The sequence below is a fragment of the Corvus kubaryi genome, unplaced genomic scaffold, assembly GCF_017639235.1.
Source record: "Corvus kubaryi isolate FWS band 111438036 unplaced genomic scaffold, C.kubaryi_AGA036_p1.0 37308, whole genome shotgun sequence".
NCBI lineage: Eukaryota > Metazoa > Chordata > Aves > Passeriformes > Corvidae > Corvus > Corvus kubaryi.
Window position 1 is genome coordinate 13,507,422 of NW_024581096.1, and position 13,077 is coordinate 13,520,498.

Here is a 13,077-nt window from a genome sequence, read left to right on the forward strand (position 1 = left end):
TGACTATGTGTTGCTAATTTTGGACAAGGCAAGGCTCCCTGGTGCAATGGGAGTTGGGGAAAGGGTGGGAGAATTTTGCTTTCCACTTTGGTCTCTGATTGAAGTTTTTTCCTAGAATAGAGTTGTTTCCTGAGAACCTTGCGTTGATATTGGGCTGAGATCTCTAGGCAGTGGCTTCCCATTTCTTAGTCAATTCTGTTCTAGGATTTGCAAATATGTGTAAAGAAAATGTTGCATTTACAATTTGAAGCTGTGTCAAAGGATGTTTAGGTTGTTTATTTTGGGGATGTCCTGGCCCTGCACAGGACACCCCAAGAGTCTCACCATGTGCCTGAGAGCATTGTCCAAACACTTCTTGAATTCTGTCAGGCTGGTGCAGTGAGCACTGCCCTGGGGAGCCTGTTCAGTGCCCAACCATCCTCTGTGTGAAGAACCTTTTCCTACTATCCAGCCTAAATCTCTCCTGACACAATTTCAAGCCATTCCTTCAGGTCCTGTCACTGGTCACCACAGAGAAGAGATCAGTGCCTGACCCTCTTCTTCCCCTTGTTAGGATGTTGAAGGCCACACTGAGGCCCTCAGTCTCCTCCAGGCTGAACAGACTGAGTGACCTCAGGCACTCCTCACACAGCTTCCCCTCCAGACCCTTCATCAACCTCCTGGATGTCATTTGGATGGTCCCTAATAGCTTAATGTCTTTCTTATATTGTGGCACCCAAAATTGCCCCCAGCACTCGAGGTGAGGCTGCCCCAGCACAGAGCAGAGCGGGACAATCCCCTCCCTTGCCCAGCTGGCAATGCTGCGCCTGATGCCCCCGCACACACTGCTGACTCAGTACTGCTGGGCATGCATTCAACATGTAACCCTAACTGACAGTAAAAACAGCACACTGGTGGACTACAACACAGCCCCGATGTTAATTCAGATGCTTAAGTGACCCTCCTTTTTATCCCTCTTTCTCTTCCCACTCCAAACTACCCCAACCAGTTGGTTTAGAGCAAGGGGAACACCATATGTTTGCCAAAGGAAAGCAGCTGCTCAGAAATCAACACATCAGTCTGCTTCAGAGAGGGCTAGTCCCAAGCTGTGTGAACATAAGTGCCTCCAGACCACTTGGCAGCGCCTGTGAGTCCTCACTTGCTTTCAAAGCTGTGCAAAGACCGAGTTGTCAAACAGCGCTGAGCACTGGAGCGTAGGTGCGCTGCTCTCTTGGAGTTGCTTTCTTTGCAGCTGTTCTGCAAAACTGAACATATCCTCTGTTCTTCAGCCTTGGACCAGGTAGAGATGGAGGGTCCTGCAAGAGATGATGCTGTCAGGAGGTCAGGTCTGTAGGCAGGCACAGAACACGTTTTCTTTGAGCTGTCTCAGACTCAGTATAATGTGAAAGTCGTTTTCTGAAAAAGACCTAAAAATGAAATCCCAACCAATTTTTATGAACTTGGATTTTCTGCAGCAGTGGTTGAACCAATGCTTGCCTTCTGTTGCCTCTTCAGTTCTGGCCTCTGATGTCCTTCGATATGCTGGTACTGTGTTATACCACACCAGGTGCTGCATGTGGTGATGTGTGTGATGTGCAAGCAGCTCTTAAACAATGAAAAAAAAGCAGGGGGAGGGAGGGAAGAAGGAAAAGGGTTTTTTTTCTTTCAATGTCATTGTTGCCAAAAGAAATATGTATCAAACTGTCGAACTACATATCTGGTAGCTCTACTTCTTGGCATATTTGCCTTTAACCCTATGTCCTCATAAATGTTATGACACAAATCTACGCTGCGGGTCATCGTATCCTTATCTTTAAGTCCATTCCTTCAATGTGTTAATAAAACAAAAAATCTGTCTGCTTACAGCCCACTATATTTTCATAACATCAATAACTGAATTAAGGAATAAATCCGTGCTCCAAAGTGTCTGCTCCTTTAAATCCCCCTTCTCCCATTCTCATGAGTCCCTTCTCCCTGGAAATTGGGCAAGGGTTTCTTTGTGCTGGCAGTTGCAAGGAGGCAGATCTCCAGGTCAATGCCAGCACATGAGTGAGGAGAAAGAAGGGCCAAGATTCACTCCTTCAAGTCCAGAGGTCTTGATTTCATTTCCCTTTGCTTTTGAGCTGTGCACAGCACTGGAAGATTTTTTTATACACGAGTGTAAAGCAAAGTAAGGCACTGTATCTGGGAATCTGTTTTTACATAGAAATCTGGCATACGGAAGTTCTTTCTTTTGACAGAACTTTACTTCTGTGAGGCTTCCACATGCAATATTTAAGAGATTAGGCAGTAGAAAATGCCAAGTCATAAGCATTTTCCTTCTGGACTCATGGTTGCTACAGCCCTGATACAGTCTGATGTTTTCCAAGTAAAAGCAGTGTTGTCTTTGTGAATATTTACCCACGCTACTTGCTGGGCAAATGCTGAGAGCAGTTTGCCAGAAGGTTTTGCTTAGAAAAGAGATTCTGATTAAGGAGTTTCATAGAGCACAATTTGCATCAGTAGACTATCAAAACAGCATCTCTGACATTTGCATGTCACCTAATGCTAGAAGATATGTTTATTGTGTAAGCTGAAAATAATAAACCCAAGATATGAAGATCTGTTTAGAAAGAGAAAATAATGGATCACTGAAATGGGGGTTAATTTCTCAAACAGAAAAACTGAATCCATGAGAACTTGCCATTTCCACCAGCCCCACAGAAGACTGTATTGCTGAGAACAAGACTCACTTTGGAATTTCTGCTCAGTGTTTCAGCTCAAACCTGTTTGTTAAAAAAATGAAATCAATGCACAATGTGGAGCAACTCATCAGCTGGGGAGAGCTCTGACAACAGTGCTTGAGACTACACATTTAAGGCATCAGTAACATCTTCCAGTCTTGCTGGCAGGAGAAGGAAGAGAGCATTAATTCTTATTTGTTTATGCGAGTGTTGGCTGTTTTGAATTATTGATATATCCCTTGAAACTGTCTCTGATCATTTCCCATTGAGCACAGAGGCATGTGGTGGTAAGCAGAGACCTGGCCTAGCTGCTGGACTTTCTCCTGCTGAACTCAGCATCCAAGCTGCTCATAACAGCAACAGATGTTTCTGCTTTTTAAGGTCTGTGGGAACCTCACTTAACATTTTTTTTCCCCCCTTCTTCCTTGCAGGAACAAATGCCAATATAGCCGAGATCCAAAAATCTTGACCTCAGCTTCATGTTATTATTGGAAGGTATTGCGACTGGATATCCTATTGTCCATTCTCAAGTAATAAGCTGATAGCTTTTAATGCTGTATTTGCTTTTTCACGCATACTTTCTTTGTGTTTGTTATTCAGATACTTCCTGGCAATAAATGAGGGAACACATAATCACTGTTGCCTTCAATGCAAGCGGGTCTGCAAGATTCATCTCATTTCAAAAGAATTAGGCAAGCTCAGGAACAAGCTCACTAGCAACTAAAACAAATCATTCCCTTTGTCTTCTTAGTGCTCTAAGCAGTCACCTGGTACATTACATTGCAGGGATCCATGTCAACACTGTTCATAAGGCCTGACTGTCCTTAGTGCCCACAGATATCTCAGAGTGATAGGTAGTGTGTGTTAAACTTAAAACTTCCCAAATGAATGCATATATTTGAAATATTATTACTATTACTTATAAAAAAAAGAAGGGGAAAAAAAAAGGCACTTAAATCAAAGCCTGCCTTCATTTCCTATATGTCGACAGTACCTGCTTTTGCCAAGGAGACCCTTGCTAGACAGGAGATTTACTTTCAGGAAAAGATGGGCTTTATGCCATATTTCCACAGGTAGTTCCCATGTGTTAACTAACAGCTTTAATTGCCAGCAGGAAGACCTTAGAAGCATTCTTGGCAGTACTTGACCAGGGGCTGTGCCAAACTCAAGCATCCCTTGGCCTCCCTACCTGTACCAACATTTTCAAGATATCAGGGCTCTGCGGCAGACCTCAGTACTGTCTTATCTCTGGAAGAGAGCTGGACCTTGTTGAGTGGCTGGACATGAGCCATGGGGCAAAGCTGTGGCTGGGCAGGGTGTGAAACATGTCCTTGCTTTTGCAACATAGGCTCTGCCTTCCCTCCTCTCTGCAGCTGCTGTCAAGAGCCCAGAAAATGAGCCAGCTGGCTACATCTCCTGCACGGGGTTGTGAAATGTGAACGACATCCTGCGATTGTATTGGGCACGTGCAGTTCCTGGAGGGCAGGACTGACAAGGAGGCAGTTTCCAGAATCAAAGAATTATTTACAACAGACCTCTGAAATCATTGAGTCCAACCTTTGAACACCACCTTGACAAATAGACCAAGGCACTGAGTGCCACCACCCCAGGAATGGTGACTCCACCACCTCCCTGGGCAGTCCATTCCAAAATTTAACAACCCTTTCTGTGAAGAAATTCTTCCTGATGCCCAGCCTGAACCTCCCCTGGCACAGCTTGAGGCTTTGTCCTGTTGTCCTAGCAGTTGTCCCCTGAGAGAAGAGACTGAGCCCCATCTAGCTACACCCTCCTGTCAGGTCATTCTAATGAATTATGAGGACCCCCTTGAGCATCCTTTTCTCCAGGCTAAACACCCCCAGCTCCCTCAGCTGCTCCTCATCAGAGTTGTGCTCCAGACCCTCCCTGCCCAGCCAGGACTGGTAATAAACAATGAAGAGTGGCTTAGCAACCTCTTCCACCCACTCCCTCAGTACCCTTGGATGGATCCCACCTGGTCCCACAGACTTGTGAGTGTCTAAGTGGCTCAGCAGGGGATCTGTTCTGCTCCGTGTCCCTGTCTACCAGCTCTGGGGGTTGGTTGCCCTGAGGATCACTGGTCTTTCTGATAAAAACTTCAAATCAGGCATCAAGTATCTTAGCCTTTTCCTCATCCTTGATCACAATGTTCGCCCTCCTCATCCAATGAAGAATGGAGATTTTCCTTGGCCCTCCTTTTGTTGTTAATGTATTTATAAAAACACTTTTATTATCTTTTGTGGAGGGCTGTGAGCCCTTGGCACAAGAGCCCTCTGCACTCCCTCAGAGGAGAGAGGCCAGAGCCCAAAAAGACTTTCCCCAGTGGTAAGCAACCTGCCTCGGATCATGGTGACAAAGTGAACCACCCCCAGCATGCCTTGTTTCTGTATGGTAATAGCCTGTACCCAGTTGGCTAATTGGTTTCTACCCCACCCCCTGCCTTTCCCATAAAAAGCCCCCTGTTTCTGCACTGTGGTGAGAGCTTTTGTCTGTGGCCTTCCCTTCACAGGGGCTGCTGGACAATGAAAGCCACCTCTGTGGAACTGCTATATGAGGCTCCTGTCTCTCTGTCCCCAAGTTTTCCTTGGGTGATTTCACAAAGGGCTGAATCACAGGAGCTGAAATCACTTCTAGCAGAGAAGTTGCTACACTTGCTGAAATCACCTGCTGCCCAGGAAAGCCTGCCGCTACCCCTGGAAGAGTTGCTCCTTGCGGAACGCTCTCTAGGAAGGTCGCGGCTGTCACTGTTGTACCGGAGATGGCGAGAAAAGCGGCATAGACTCCAGGCGAGGGGAAGGGACTTTTTGTATTAATTTCCAAACTCGTTTATATAACCTGGCTCACTTGAATGGCATAAGGTTATTGGTCCCTTGACCATCCACCTCTTAGAATGATTGGTTAAACCCTACAACACCCATTTCAAAATATTTCTCCGGTCAGTAACATAACAAACTGTATCTGCAAGATAAAAGTCTTGTTTTACAAAAACCTCTCATCGTTCCCAGCTAGCATGTGTGTGAAAGCAAGACTTTCACATGGATGCTGGCAGAAAGCTGGAAAATTTCTCTGCGATCAGGCTTTCAGCATCCACACACAGCATACCGGTGCTGACCAGCATCGGACCCCCTGCGATAATCTTTTACAGGAGAGGCCAGATTGAGCTCTAGTTGAACAGTTTGGCTTTCTAATTTTCTTTGACCTATCAACATCCTTTTACTCTTCCTGAGTTGCCTGCCCCTTTTCCAAAGGTCATAAACCCTCTTGTTTCCCTGAGTTCCTGCAAAAGCTCCCTGTTTAGCGAGGACAGTGTTCTTCCACAGTGGCTCTTCTTTCGGCACATGGAGGTAGCCTGCTCCTCTGCCTTTAGGATTTCTTTCTTTGGGCATGTCCAACCTTCCTGAACTCTTTTCTCATCAACAGCTGTTTGCCAAGGAGCTCTCCAAACCAGTGTCCTAAATAGGCCCAACTCTGCACTCTGTGAGTCCAAGGTAGAAGTTTTGTTGATCCCATTCCTTATTTCACCAAGAACAGAAAACGGTCATTTCATTGTTATAGCCTCCGACCACCACATCTCCCAGCAGCCCTTCTCTGTTTGCAAACAGCAGGTCTAGTGGGTCACCACTCCAGGTAGGCTCACTTACCAACTGTGTCAGGAAGTTCTCTTCCACACTCTCCAGGAATCTCCTAGACACCCTCCTCGCCCCTGTGAGTTTCCAGCAGATATCTGGCAGGTCCAAGTCTCCCACAAGAAGGAGGGCTGTCAATAGTGAAACATCAGCCAGGCACTTACAGAATAATTCGTCTTCCTCTTCACCCTGGTTGGATGGCCCATAACAAACTCCCACCGGGATATCTTGATTATTACCCATCATCACTGTCTTTGAGAGCTCTACAGCCAACACACTGCCTGAAATACAGAGCCACCCCACTGCCTCTCCTTGCTCCCCTGGCCCTTCTGAAGAGCTTGTAGCCACCCATTGCAGCTCTCCAGTCATGTGAGTCATCCTACCACGTTTCCATGACGCTTTCCTGCTTCTCAGTGGCCTCCAGCTCTGTTAGTTACGCATGCTGTGTGCATTGGTGTAGGGTAACAAGCAGGAGGAGGGCAAGCAGGATTTATCTGCTATGGTGCCTAGCAAAGGAAAACCAGTTATTTCTCCCAAAAGCAGTTTTGCTCCTTGTCCTGTTTGATCAGCTGTTGTCACAAGCCCAAACATGAATACGGCTCTTGGTGGTGGTCTTACAAGGAGACTGTGTTGGCAGGGTGAGTTCATCATTGATACAAAAATCGTTTAAGGTTGTATGGGCTGCAGGCAGAGGAGTGACAAACTGCACAGTTAGATTATCTTCCATCTCAAAATTCAATGTTCTCCTGTTTGGGTGAAAAAGAAAAGTGTTTCTGTGCACTGGACTCCCAGCTTTGTGGCCAATGACATGGCCAGCTGATTTGGATGTTCAGTGACTCTGCTGTGGAAATGTGTGCTGTTCTGCCCACAGCTGGCGCAGGGGTTAAGGTCTGTCATCCCCACATGTAAAATGCTGTGCTGGAAGGAGAGGAGGGAACCTAGCATGGGAAATGCAAATCTCCCCAGCTTCCTGCTACTGCTGTTTGTTTGGAGATGGCTTAAGATGTAAAAATAAGTCTGATCTGTTAGTGTTTGCTTTACTGAATTTTTTACATGCTGGCCTGGTACTGTGCAGTTCCTATGTATCCTGCCTGGCATGCAGCACCCATGGGGCAGTGTCCATGACTGGATTTCACCCCTGTGATTCAGCAGCAGCAGGGCATACAATGTAAAACCCTCCTCTGTCCTTGTTGTGGTGGGGGTGTCAAGTGCTGGGATGATTCCCCTCAACTTCCTTTGGAGTTAATCCTTCTGCAGGGTGGAGCTCAGTGTGGAGCTGCTGGGTGGGATGCTGTCAGCGCCTCTTGGGGGCCTCTTGCAGTGAGATCTGTTCCCCTCCTTGTCTGGCACTAGCCACTGCAGCTCTCCTTGCACAAGCTCAAATGAGAGCGCTCAGCTCTCTGCAGTCCAGAAACAATGTCACAAAAATTGCATTGAATTTCAAAGGTTTCACAGGATTCAGAAACCTCATTTCATCAGCTGTTCCTTCCAAACATCACCCTTTTAAAATTCTTTAAATCTATTTATCTTTTTATAAATTCTGCTTCATGCCTAGATCTTGTCCAGCATCTCTGGCACAGTCTCTGCTCAAATCCCTGCTTTCTTTCTTAGTCCCTGAGAGTTTTCACCCCTTCCAAGGTTAATTAATGAGGTTAAGTTTAAAATGAGGCACAGTTCCAAGTATGAAAAGATCAAAGTGTAAGCAGATGCTTTGCTTTGTCTCTATGAAATCTGACTTTCAGTGCATCTACCCCTAGAAGCCAGCTCAAGATAGAGACTTTTCTGGCCTTTGCACTGCATCTCAAATGCTTGTCATGTAGCTTTTGCTCAGAGATTTGTGATTTTTAAAATGGCAAGGAAATGTTGAATAAAAGGACATGGCAATAAAGTCCCAACTTACATGGATGAATGTAGCTCTGGATGTCAGAGTTTTGGAATGACATCAAGTGCATGGGCTTTCCGAAGTCTTGCTAAAGTAATAGCAAGGGAGTACATTATTAAATGCCTCCTGTATTTTATAGGGTTGATACCTTTACAGTAATAGAGATCCTAATATATATGACCCATTGTTTGCCAATGTGTTTTTAGATGTAGTCTCAAATGCAAAGACTCCCCACATTCTTACAGTAATTCATGCAGTAATAAACTACACAGACCTTGTGATTTAGCATATCAATGAAATATTTACACCGATTTTTTTTTTTAGTGTCTGTGAAAGCATTGCCTGTCTGCTGTGCACCTGGGGAAGAACAAAAAGGGGCTGGTTGTACTGAAAATTTTGCCATCACACAGTGGCAGTAAAGACCTTGGGTCAAGTCCTGTTGCTGGTGGCGCTGATAAGACACCAGTTGTCAGTTGCCATAAGGAGGTCTTTCAGTCTCTCTTCAGATTAATATAAGTAAAGATATCATAAACAATTGGTACTCTATAAGAAGATTTTAAAAGTGAATAGCTGCTCAGTCTGAATTGGGATATGGGACGAGGAAGGCATTTTTAATAAAAGCAGGGATGTGGTTTTCAAGAACTAGGACTCCAATCTCCCACTGAGAAGTATTCTTCCTCTATCTCAGTGAATTTTAGCAACTTGTGTTTTCAATATTGATACCTAAAGTATTACTTTTTTTTTCTTTCTTTCTTTATTAATATGAAGTGTTTGGCTCCACGGTGAAGTGTAAAATTCATCTTAAACTTAGTAATAATTTCAGATTAATTAAAACCGCAGTTTTCAGTGGCAAAACAGCTCATCAAGGAAATGTCTGTGTGTATCCTGTTGGAAAGCTGCAGAAAGACCCTGTCCTCTCTCCCATGTCCTTTCCCTCTCTGACATTAATAGTTTTGCAATTGACCCCAGAGTCAGTGGCACCGGGAGCAGACCAAGGGTCCCTTTCTTCTAGATTCTGGGCATCCTAAACTAAATCTACATTTAGCAGTGACTTTTCATAGCCTGGCAGGATGAGAACATTTTTATCATGATTAGTAACTCCTTAGGGGATTTTTGTGGACGTAAAATGTGATGAACGCCACTGTACATTTTGTAAGGATAGGTTAAGAAGGCAGACTGCTTAACTTGTGGTGACCTCCCATGGAATTATGATAGCACTGTGGTATAAATCTGCTGGTCAAATGTTTCCTCCCTGCAATGCAATAAACATTCTTGTAATTTACACTGAAGTAGCTGGTGATGAAATGTGCCTGAAGCACAGATGTGTGCGAGGCAGCAATCCTGGGGGTTCCCGTGGGAGCAGTGCTGGGATGCCGTCTGCACAGAGACTGGCTCTGGCTGTGGGGCAGGACCTGCTACTGCTTGCTGGCCCCTTCATCCTGTGCTAGAAAATCCCTGCATGCAATAGGTGTCCTGATATGTGACTGGTTCTCAAAGACTCTGTGGCAACACTAATAAATATTTCTGACAACTGGGCAATCCCATATTGGTTTGGCTTGACTGTGGGTTTTTTGTTTGTTGGGGTTTTTATAAGCTTGGATGTTTTCTACATTCCATTTGCAGACTGAAGGGCACGGTTCCTATCATAAACCTGCTTCTCTGATCAAATCATTCTTTCTGCTCTTTCCTTTGTGTGTTTTGTTGGGTTTTTAACATTTCCATTCTATCTGCAGTTATCTGGACAAATGGACATTATGTGTCATGGTAAATGTTTTTGATGTTCGTGACACTGTCAACACATGGTAAATGTATTGTAGCACCACCAAAATACTGTGGCATTGCTAAGAATAATTTGGGATGTACTGCCATCTAATGGCTTTGCTGACAGTAGAGGAAATGTAAGAGTGAGTTTGGCTCCTATTAGATTCAGAGAGAAGTTAAAAGGTTTGCAGTTGCCACGTGGAACAGTGCATTTAAATTACATTGCTGAAGAGAATGTGTGCAGCCTTGGCTATTTTTTGACTATTTGAGGTGCTGCAGTGTTTAATATCCCTGCTCTGGTCTGTCACAGGAGTCAGTAAGTAAATAAAGGGACACATTCATATTTTGCTGGCATATGACTTGCAACATTCTTGAGTCTGTGTCATTAAACTTAATGGTGCTTCTTAAAACAGAAGTTCAACAGTTTTGCATTCCAGCTTCAGAGAGGTCTTCCTTTGGCTGTAGCTTGACCTCTCTTAGTGGTAAAAGAGAATAAATTAATTCAGCCTGTGGCACTCTGAAAAGAAGGCGTTTGCCAGGATGATCTCTACCTCCTCTGCTGAGAACCCCCTCCTAAACACCCTTCCTGATGCATTTTGCCATGCTTTCTTCTAAGTGTGGAAACAATAACTGCTCCCACCAAGTCTTTGAATACTTCTACTGAGCAAAGAGATTTCTTTTTGCTGCCATTAATTTAGCCATGTTGAAGTCTGAGCCTCAAGGGCTACAAGCTGCTGGCCAGAGTCAGCAAAACAGCTGGTGTTCAAGGTAGCCCTCTGGGATCCTGCCTGGGAAATCCCACAGAGAGGGAACCACGGTTCTGCCTGAGCTTTGTACAAGAAAGTGATTTTTCCTTCTGTGGCTGATCAGGAAAAATAGTGAATGATGAACAGTAAGAAGTGTCTTCCCTTGCCTCTGCAGCCCCAACTCTGGCTCTGCTCCTGCACCATCCAGCACTTTGTGGAGCTGCCCTAAACACACCTGCACAGCCTGTTTTTCTCACTGGACATGTATTCATTTTCCCTGACCTCTTTCTTCTCAGTGCCTGTCTGTGTGTCCCTGACCCAAGCCATGCTCAGGATGCATCTTGTTGGTGCTCCAGCATCCCAGGAGCATCCAAGGGGCACAGGGACTGTTGTGTGTGCAGCTGGCCATGCACAAAGGGAGATCTGGGAGTAGAAGAAGCTCTGCGGCTCCAATGGTTTTTTTTATCAACTGTGCACCACCCAGGGAATGGCCCCACTTTTTGAATTGTTCCTTGATCAACTTAAACTGATGATTATTTGCTAACCCCTCTCCTTGGAGCATCACTCAGCAGCCTTGTGGAGTATGAAGTGCATGGCACAGTCCAACTGTCCAGTCAGTTTGCAACTTCTTAATCCTCTTGTCTTCCCCTTGATGATCCCAGGAGGAGTGGAGAATAGTAACTTCTCTTTCCTGCTACGCCTAGTCAGTGGCAGTCCTGTGTGCATGTCTGATACCCAGAAAGCATAAATTGAAGATGCTTTTTAAAAACAGTGTGTATCTCATCTGTTATGGTTCACATCTCAGGCTTAAATAAAGGGGTCTGGGAAGGGTATGACTGCATAAAAATGCAACAGTTACAGAAATAGGCATATTTGAAATGGCCTAACTGGGTAAATGGTCTAGCTGTGAGATTAACTTGCTTAATTCCCTCAAGATTTTAAAAGCTAAATTCACTTTCAAACTCTCTGACATAAACAGTTCTTACATATATCCAAATCCTTTTCTTTAAAGAAAACAGACAACATTGTGCTAAAGTTAACTATGCACAGGACAGACAACCACTGTGAGTAGAAATGATCCTAATGAAATGAGGGAAGCTCTCACAAGTACTTGAAAATCATTCTGTCAGTGTTCAATACACTGCATCCCTGGTTAATGCTATAGACCCGGGACAGATGGGTGCAATGGACTTTTTTTCCTCTGGGGAAACAAAACCCTGCGCAGCCTTCAAAGAAATAACTGCTGGCAGTAAAAAAGTCACTCTGGAAATATGCACAGGGAAGTTATATATAGCAAAGAAAACTGTTCTCTGCCCTGGGGAAGGCATGTACAAAAGGGTTATGGGTCAAAAGGGAGAGTTTTCTTCTCTGCAGTAAGAGGACCAGTGAACAAGAGGCACAGACTGGAGTTTGTCAGTGTGTGCAAGGTTTCCAGGAAAGAGTGAGCTGAGACAACTACTCAGGCATGACCTCTTCCTACCAGCCTACTTGCCTGAACCCTAGGCTGAACCCTAGGACAAGAGGCTTCTGGCAATATTGCACATACGAGTTTCTTTCCAGCTTCCTCAAGCTTGCAGTTGGGTAATCCTGGCCAAGGATCACCCCTGGTCCTAATTGATTTGCACCCAAGGTCAGTTTGGTTTAGGCCCTGCATACCTAATGGTCACAGTGTTGTTTTAGGAGTGATTTATCCTCCTAAACCCAAATGAGCTCTCTGTCCCTGTGTTGTATGGTGCGCACACAACTGAGAAATTCAATTTTTTACTTGGGCACAAAAATTCCACTAGGGACGATATTCTGTTAAATCTCACATAACTTTGATCATTTTGAATGAAGTGTCAGTTGCCAACAGGAGGTCAGAGGAAGTAATTTAAACTGATGGTTTGTAAAGGAAGCTATCAGTTAGGGTTTAATGCATTTGGCCCAAGATGAACTTTAAAACAGGGATCTTAAATTGCTTTTAGGTTGGTCTTCCTCTGAACTGATTCCAGTAAGAACAGTGTTGCTGTTCAAATGCAGTAGCTGTTTTAGTAATTAGGTTTTTAAGTCTGTCCTAAAGGACTTGTATAACAACAGCAGTGAGTTGAGGAGGAAGAGCAAGGGGATTTTTCCAGTATAAAAGGGACAGAGAAAGATGGGAGAAATAACTTTTCTGTATCCATTGCAGAGATAAGGCAGCAGGAATTATTTTGGAAGTCTTCATCCCAACTAAATAAAATGCGATGTTATCTACCTGCCTGCCCCTTTTCACAGTTTAGCAGCTCATTTGTAGCTAGCTTTGTATTGATGGATTTGAATCCAATCCTAATTTAATGCAATGGAGTTGGAAACTCTACATTTTCCTA

General features: G+C 44.5%; 1 long non-coding RNA gene across 1 annotated transcript; it reads left to right on the forward strand.

The window, feature by feature from the left end:
- The first annotated feature begins 5,720 nt into the window (after window positions 1-5,720).
- LOC121664690 lies at window positions 5,721-12,122 on the forward strand. Its single transcript, XR_006016097.1, has 3 exons — window positions 5,721-5,821; window positions 6,020-6,025; window positions 12,113-12,122. It is a non-coding gene; the product is annotated as an uncharacterized LOC121664690 (long non-coding RNA).
- The last annotated feature ends 955 nt before the right edge of the window (window positions 12,123-13,077 follow it).